Below are 8,519 nucleotides of genomic sequence, written 5' to 3' on the forward strand. Positions count from 1 at the left end.
CCTTTTACAGAATGTACAATTGTCTTGGGACAAAGGCAGGGACCGTTGATTTTAACTGCTTTTTCCTCCTGCTTTCCTGAAGGCTATTGTAAAAGAACCGAGAAGCAATTTCTGTAATAACATCGAGAGCCTGTCCATTCTGGCCAGTTACGCTATTTTGGATTTGCTCAGACAGTAAAGAATCTGCCTGTCCCTACGTAGGGAAGGTCCCCTGGAGGAGGGCATGGCAACCCACTCCAGTATTCTCGCCTGGAGAATTCCGTGGACAGAGGAGCCTGGTGGGCTACAGTCCAGAGGGTCACAAAGAGGTGAACAAAACTGAGTACGCACACATGTGTGCTAACACACACACGTTAGGGAGATTTCCAGCCAAAGCAGACATGTTCTGGGGCATCTGAGTTTGATGCAGTGTATCTTTGAGAAGTCTGTGTAACACCTTCCACGGAGATTTGGGGACGCTCTTCTTTCTGAGCACACAGTTCAACCTGGGGCCAGTTTACCTTTGGAGGAAAGCCCTTTAGCATCACTCCTATCAGACCTGGAACATCAGGCTCCACTCGGGTCATTTCCTGGCCATTTGCTGAAGCATCTGGGGAGGGTTCTGCCCACCAGTTTCCCTGGTGTGAGGAGTTTCCTGCGGGAGCTCTTGGCATATGGTTTAGTATCATCAGAGGGCCTTCCCTGGGAGCCCAGTCGGTAAAGACTCCGCCTGAAGCGCAGGAGACACAGGCTCATTTCCTGGGTTGGAAAGATCCCCTGGAGAAGGAAATGGCAACCCACTCCAGTATTCTTGCCTGAAAAATGCCACGGACAGAGGAGCCTGGCGGGCTGTCGTCCACCAGATTGCAAGAGTCAGACACGACTGAGCGACTAAACCACCGCCACAGTATCATCATCAATGGAAAGAACGCATCTTACAAGCTTCCCCCTATGCGCAGGGCTATATATGGCCACTAACGTTTCTGGCTCCTCTCTGCATTTGGCAGGATCTTCTGGAAGTAGAAGTTTAAAAGATCTGCTGGTATCCAGGGAACATGGATGCTTTCCAGTGGAATCCAGGATACTTCTTTCTTTTTTTTTTTGGCTGAGACAGGTCTTGGTTTCAGCATGTGAGATCTAGTTCCCTGACCAGGGATTGAACCCTCGCCCCTGCATCGGGAGCATGGAGTCTAGGCCACTGGACCACCAGGGACAGCCCCGTCCCGGATACGTTTATTCATTTATTAGCTCTGGTTTACCCCAAGCATAATCTTACATTTTATCTGTTTACTTGTTTATGGCTGCACTGAGGCTGCTTTGCTGCCTGAAGGCTTTTCTCTAGTTACAGGGAGAGGGAGCTACTCTTGATTGTGGGGCGTGGGCTTCCCGTTGCAGTGGGTTTTCTAGCTTTGGAGCACCGGTTCTAGGCACCTGGGCTCAGGAGTTGTGGCGCACAGTCTTAGTTGCTCTTTGGCACGTGGCATCTTCCCAGACCAGGGTTCGAACCAATGTCTCCTGTATTTGCAGGGGGATTCTTAACCACTGGACCAGCAGGGAAGTCTGAGTCCAGGAAACGTCTGACCAGCCCTTTGCCTGGGAAAGCCTGAAGCTGATGGATTTTGATTACAGAGCCCTGGCAAGTACCCCTGATTACCAGAGGTGGCAAGACCAGTACTGAAGCCTCTACCAAGTGTTCCTCCTCAATATCAGCATTTACATAAATGGCCTATATCCCTCAGTCCAGAGATCAGGCCCAAGTGCTCTCTGGATTCTTTCAGGGAAGGGGAAGTTAATCCTGGCAGCTGTGTGTTTGAGAGATTTTCCGGGGAAGCTGGGGTAATTTTAGAAATTAAAGGTATTTGCTGGAGAGGTGAGACTAGATTTTGGGGAGATGGATTTGAAGCAGGGACCCAGAGATGCAGAAGACCTTCTGGAGGGTCAGCGACAGGGAGTTGGGTATGAAGAGGCATGTGGGAGAGTGGAATTTATGGGGCCTGTAGGTTTGTGTTCTAAGTCTGACTTCTGTTTTTTTCAATCTTGTTGAAGGGACCCCTAAGGCTAGCCAGGATGCTCTTTTGCTTCCTTCTATCAGTTTGGTCTTGGTTCCAACAGGACATTTATTTAGGATGAGAAGTCTTTAAAATCTTTTAAAAACACAAATGTTTTTCCAAATCAAAGGATCCCTTATCTCACCATTGATGGGTAGAATTTTCAAAGATGTTGTTTAGTCACTCAGTTGTATCTGACTCTTTGCAACCCCATGGACTGTAGCCCGCCAGGCTCCTCTGTCCATGGGATTCTAATACTGGAGTAGGTTGTCATGCCCTCCCCCAGGGGATCTTCCCCACCTAGGGATGGAACCCATGTCCCCTGCATTGGCAGGCGGATTCTTTCTCACTGCACCACCTGGGAAGCCCAAAACCCAGAAAGACACAATAACCACAAGAGTCACTGGACTCCAGGAGTTAGTTCACACGAATGTTTTCTGCAGCTAATGTAAATTCAGAAGGGAGAAGTACTGTAGAGACTTGTGCTGCTGGGCTTGATCAGACCACGTGCAGAGGTCCGGGAAACAGAAAAGAAGCCTAAGGTTTTGCTGCCGTTGTCAGGTCCTGGGATCTCTCAGTTGCAGCCTCCAGAGTGGGCAGAAGGTTCTGGGCAATGCGGTCTCTCCACACTCCCAATGCAGGAGGTAAGGGTTCGATTCCCAGGCAGGGAACTAAGATTCCACATGCCATGTGGTGTGGCCAAAAATAAGTAAATAAATGGTTAAATATATAATTACTAAATGATCTGGCAACTCCACTTCTAGGAATATACCCCAAAGACTCGGAAGCAGGGACTCAAACAGATCCTTGCACACGAACGTTCATGGTAGCATTAGTCACAATAGCCAAGGAGGTGGAAGCAACCCAGATGTCCGTCAACAGATGAATGAATAAACAGAATGTGGTATGTACATGCAATGAAACAGTATCCAGCCTGGAAAAGGATCAGAATTTTGATACATCCTGCAGCATGCCCAAGCATGAAAACATACTCAGTGAAATAAAACAGACACCAAAGGACAAATAGCTATAATTTCTCTTATATAATGCATCTGGAATATGCAAATTAATCAAGACAGAAAGTAGAATAAAGATCACATAGACATTCAGTTCAGTTCAGTTGCTCAGTCGTGTCTGACTCTTTGCAACCCCATGGACTGCAGTGCTCCAGGCCTCCCTGTCCATCACCAACTCCCAGAGTTTACACAAACTCATGTCCACTGAGTCGGTGATGCCATCCAACCATCTCATCCTCCCGCCTTCAGTCTTTCCCAGCACCAGGGTCTTTTCAAATGAGTGGGCAAAGTATTGGAGTTTTAGCTTCAGCATCAGTCCTTCCAATGAATATTCAGGACTGATTTCCTTTAGGATGGACTGGTTGGATCTCCTTGCTGTCCAAGGGACTCTCAAGAGTCTTCTCCAACACCACAGTTCAAAAGCATCAATTCTTCAGTGCTGAGCTTTCTTTATAGTCCAACTCTCACCTCCATACATGACTACTGGAAAAACTATAGCTTTGACTAGACAGACTTTTGTTGGCAAAGTAATGTTTCTACTTTTTCATATGCTGTCTAGGTTGGTCATAACTTTTCTTCCAAGAAGCAAGCATCTTTTAATTTGATGGCTGCAGTCACCATTTGCAGTGATTTTGGAGCCGAAAAAATAAAGTCTATCACTGTTTCCATTGTTTCCCCATCTATTTGCCATAAAATGATGGGACCAGATGCCATGATCTTAGTTTTCTGAATGTTGAGTTTTTAGCCAATTGTTTCACCGTCCTCTTTCACTTTCATCAAGAGGCTCTTTAGTTCTTCTTTGCTTTCTGCCATAAGGGTGGTGTCATCTGCATATCTGAGGGTATTAATATTTCTCCCAGCAATCTTGATTCCAACTTGTGCTTCATCTAGTCCAGCGTTTCTCATGATGTACTCTGCATGTAAGTTAAATAAGCAGGGTGACAATATACAGCCTTGACGTACTCCTTTCCCTATTTAGAACCAGTCTGTTGTTCCATGTCCAGTTCTAACTGTTGCTTCCTGACCTGCATATAGGTTTCTCAAGAGGCCGGTTAGGTGGTCTGGTATTCCCATCTCTTTCAGAATTTTCCATAGTTTGTTCTGATCCACAGAGTCAAAGGCTTTGGCATAGTCAATAAAGCAGAAGTAGATGTTTTTCTGTAAGTCTCTTGCTTTTTCAATGATCCAACGGATGTTGGCAATTTGATCTCTGGTTCCTCTGCCTTTTCTAAAGCCAGCTTGAACATCTGGAAGTTCACGGTTCATGTACTGCTGAAGCCTGGCTTGGAGAATTTTGAGCATTACTTTACTAGCGTGTGAGATGAGTGCAATTGTGCGGTAGTTTGAGCATTCTTTGGCATTGCCTTTCTTTGAGATTGGAATGAAAACTGACCTTTTCCAGTCCTGTGGCCACTGCTGAGTTTTCCAAATTTGCTGGCATGTTGAGTGCAGCACCTTCACAGCATCATCTTTCAGGATTTGAAAGAGCTCAGCTGGAATTCCATCACCATAGGCCTGGGTTAGGGAATGATTGTTTAATGGGCACAGAGTTTCTATTTGCGATGTTAAATGGAATTCAGGTAAGCAAATTAAAAATTAATTTGGCTTACTCAACCGTTCATGACTCAGACTACATTCCATCCCCCAGCAGAACGGTGCTCCATGAGCTGTAAAAAGTTTGTTTGTTTGTTTGTTTAATATTTATTCATTTGTTCGGCTTAGTGAGGTCTTAGTTACAACACGCAGCATCTTTACACTGTGGCGCACAGACTCTTAGTTGTGGTATGTGGGCTCTAACTGTCTGACCAGGGATTGAACCCGGGCCCCCTACATTGGGAGCACAGAGTCTTAGCCACTGGACCACTAGGGAATCCCAAAAGGAAAGTCTTTTATAGGTGGAAAGAGGTGGGGAAAAAAAGTTATTAGAAAAAAAAAACAACGATTTTTTTCAGACATAGTAACCCTCCTAATGGGAATGGAAGGATCTACTGGGCTATGAGCTCAGTGGTACTGACCAGGCAATTCCAGGTTGACTGGTCAAAGGTCACATACCTGGAGATTGAGACTACAATTGGGTTAGATTTTGTCTTGTTTTCCTGGCATGGGGTTGAGCACAAGTGACTCCATTTTGAGCCTGCTATCTTCTTTTTAAGGGGGCTTCCCTAATGGCTCAATGGCAAAGAATCTGCCTTCAGTGCAGAAGACTCGTGTTCGATCCCTGGGTTGGGAAGATTCCCTGGAAGAGGAACTGGCAACCCACTCCAGTATTCCTCCCTAAAAAGTTCCATCAAAAAGAGTAGGACTCGACTAATCAATTGACCATGCATGTCTTCTTTTTAACCATCCCCTAATTTTGATTAGATTCTCAGCCTGAGAGATATGATTAACCTTTAAGGCATTAACGCCACTCGAAGCTACTGCTCTGCAGCTCTCCGAGCTCCTATTGATCCTCTGTGCCGTATCCCCAAGTCCTGATGGTCTTCCTTAATCTGTGATACTCGCAGCCACAACTTCAGATTCACTTTGTTTCTTTTCTTATATCCCAGGGAGAACACTTGTTTGGTGATTATCAGCTATGAACATACAATTAAAGCTTTTGAAAGAGTATGAGAGGGTACAGTGTACCAGGGAGATGACTGGTTTTTATAAGCAGGATATTTCTTAGTGTTCTGAGTGCACTTTGGAGATACGATCCTCAAGACCCAAACCAATCAAATCAAATAAGTTAAAGAAAAACTCCACTAAAAGAATGATCTTTATATGTGTATATAAAGATGATTATATTATATATTATAATATATTATATAATTTTATTTATTTATTTATTGGCTGTACTGGATCTTTGTTGCTACTTGAGCTTTCCTCTACTTGTGGCAAGTAGGGGCTACAGTCTAGTTGCAAGCACGGGCTTTTCATTGCAGTGGCTTCTCTTGTTTCTAAGCATGGGCTCTAGGGTATGTGGGCTTCAATAGTTGGGGTTCCCCACCTCTAAAGTGTAGGGTCAATAGTTTTGGCCCACAGACTCAGTTGCATGTGGGATCTTCTCGGGCCAGGGATCGAACCTGTGTCTCAGGCATTAGCGGCAGATTCTTTTTTTTTTTTCTTTTTTTAGTGGCAGATTCTTTACCACCGAGCCACCTGAGAAGCCCAGAGAGTCATCTTCTTAAGCCAGGTGGCCTCCTCAATGCTCATATGTACCTGAGTTTCAGCTTCTCCAAAAGTGTTAACCCAGGTACAACAGGTGGTGTTGGCCACAGACACCGGCTCACTCAGCTAAAAGATAATCAAGGGCTGTCCTGTTACCAGGAACAACGTGGACCAGGGTCTAAGGCCCTTTGTTGGGCAGCTGTGGTCTTAGCAATGGACACTACAGTATCTTCAAGAGTTAAGGAGATGTTTGAGGTCATATTCCCATTTGCAGTTAATCCTAACTGGAAACGTAGGGCCCTGCCAAAGGACATCAACCTTGAATCATGAATGCCTCCTGGTAGTTCCTTTCTAACTAGACAATGTAGGTCAAAGGGATTCAATCAATGAAATGTCTTCATTCCTTTGTCCACAAAGTTAGAGGCGCAGTTAGATAATCTAAGAGGCATTACCCAGCTGTACACCAGTCACCTAGGCATTCATACACCCTACAAGAATGATAACCATTACAGACAAAGACGAAACTTGCTGCAGGACAGACCGTTCCCCTTATGGGAGTACTATAAATAGATCCATTCAAAGGCATGGCTGTGTTTACCCATTCAAGCCAGAGGTCAGTTAGGTTTTTAGTGCATACAGGAAGAAAATCTCCTAGCCTGAAACAGAGTCGTTTTAAATCCCTTGCAAAGATGGGAGCTGCTGGTGAGAATGTTTAGTGAATGGGAGTAGATCTGATCTAGATAATCATGAGTAGGTGGCGGGTGCAAGTGTACAAAGATTTACATAGGGGTGTGTGTGTGTATGTGAAGTCACTTCAGTCATGTCCGACTCTGTGGCCCTATGGACTGTAGCCCACCAGGCTCCTCTGTCCTTGGGATTCTCCAAGCAAAGAATATTGGAGTGGATTGCCATGCCCTCCTCCAGGTTACATAGGTATTCCTGTGTAATCGGGTAAGCACGGGCATAACAAGAGAAGGGAAGGACAAGGCACCGGATATTCTGGCCACAGCAGCTGAGACTTCTAAGGGGAGTCAGTCATGGTTTGCAGTGACATTGCGAACAGAAGAAAAGTGGGCCACTGGAAGGATCTGCGGGGATCTCTCACCTCATGGACAGGTGAGTTTTTGATGAAATATTCAGCAGTCTGAAAGGTTGCTTCACTTAACAAGGGCCTGGGAGATATGATGAGGGCATTATCTTGCTAGGCCAATGCCAGAGTAAAGAGAAGAAAGGGTTTCACACTTAGCTAAAATATGAACGGGTCTTTTTTTTTTGCGGCGTGGGGTGGGGGGTGCGCAGCTCTTGGGCTTTCTGTAGTTGTAGTACACAGGCTTAGTGGCCTCATGGCATGGGGGACCTTAGTTCCCTGACCAAGGATGCAACCCAAGTCCCCTGCTTTGGAAGGCGGATTTTTTTTAAACCTAATCACAAGCTTTTAGTTTTTCTTTTTTTTTCGTTTATTTTTGGCTGAACTGGGTCTTTGTTGCTGCACACAGACATTCTTTAGATACAACATGCTAAGTCACTTCAGCCATGTCCTACTCGTTGTGATCCCATGAACTATAGCCTGCCAGGCTCCTCTGTCCATGGGATTCTCCAAGCAAGAATACTGGAGTGGGTTCCCACACCCTCTTCCAGGAGATCTTCCCAACCCAGGGATCAAACCCAGGTCTCCTGAGGCTCCTGCATGGACAGGCCGATTCTTTACCACTAGCACCACCAGGGAAGCCTCATTGCAGCAAGCAGGGGCTACTCTAGTTGCAGTGTGCAAGCTTCTCATAGCGATGGTGTCTCTTCTTGTGCAGCACATGTTCTAGGGTGCACGGGCTTCAGTACTTGTGGCACACCAGCTTAGTTGTCCTAAGACATGTGGAATCTTCCTGGACCAAGGATCGAACCAGTGCACCCTGCATTGGCAAGTGGATTCTTTACGCCTGTACCACCAGGGAAGTCCCTGGCACAGGTATATTTTAACAAGGTTGCTTGCTATCAAAAGATGTCTCTAATGCAGAAAAAAAAAAAAAATACTGAGCTCTGAAGTTCAGTGACACTGTGGTGAGGGATATCCAGGGGACAGTCCCTAAAACAAGGGGACCAGGCAGCTGCTCAGACTTGTCCACAGACTCTCAGTGTCAGCAAGGGGCCAATGAATAACCAGCAAGAAGTCCGTCTGGACCTTTATCTCCAGGATGGCTCACCAAATTTGTTACTGAACCAGGTTCATTTGCCCACAGTGAAGCAAGCCAAAGGCCGAGACACTAAGGTTTGCAACAGAAAATGTTTATTCACAAAGCAGCCAAATGAGATCTCAAATCCACAAATCCTGCTC

Source organism: Capra hircus, chromosome 18, assembly GCF_001704415.2.
Source record: "Capra hircus breed San Clemente chromosome 18, ASM170441v1, whole genome shotgun sequence".
NCBI classification, from domain to species: Eukaryota; Metazoa; Chordata; class Mammalia; order Artiodactyla; family Bovidae; genus Capra; species Capra hircus.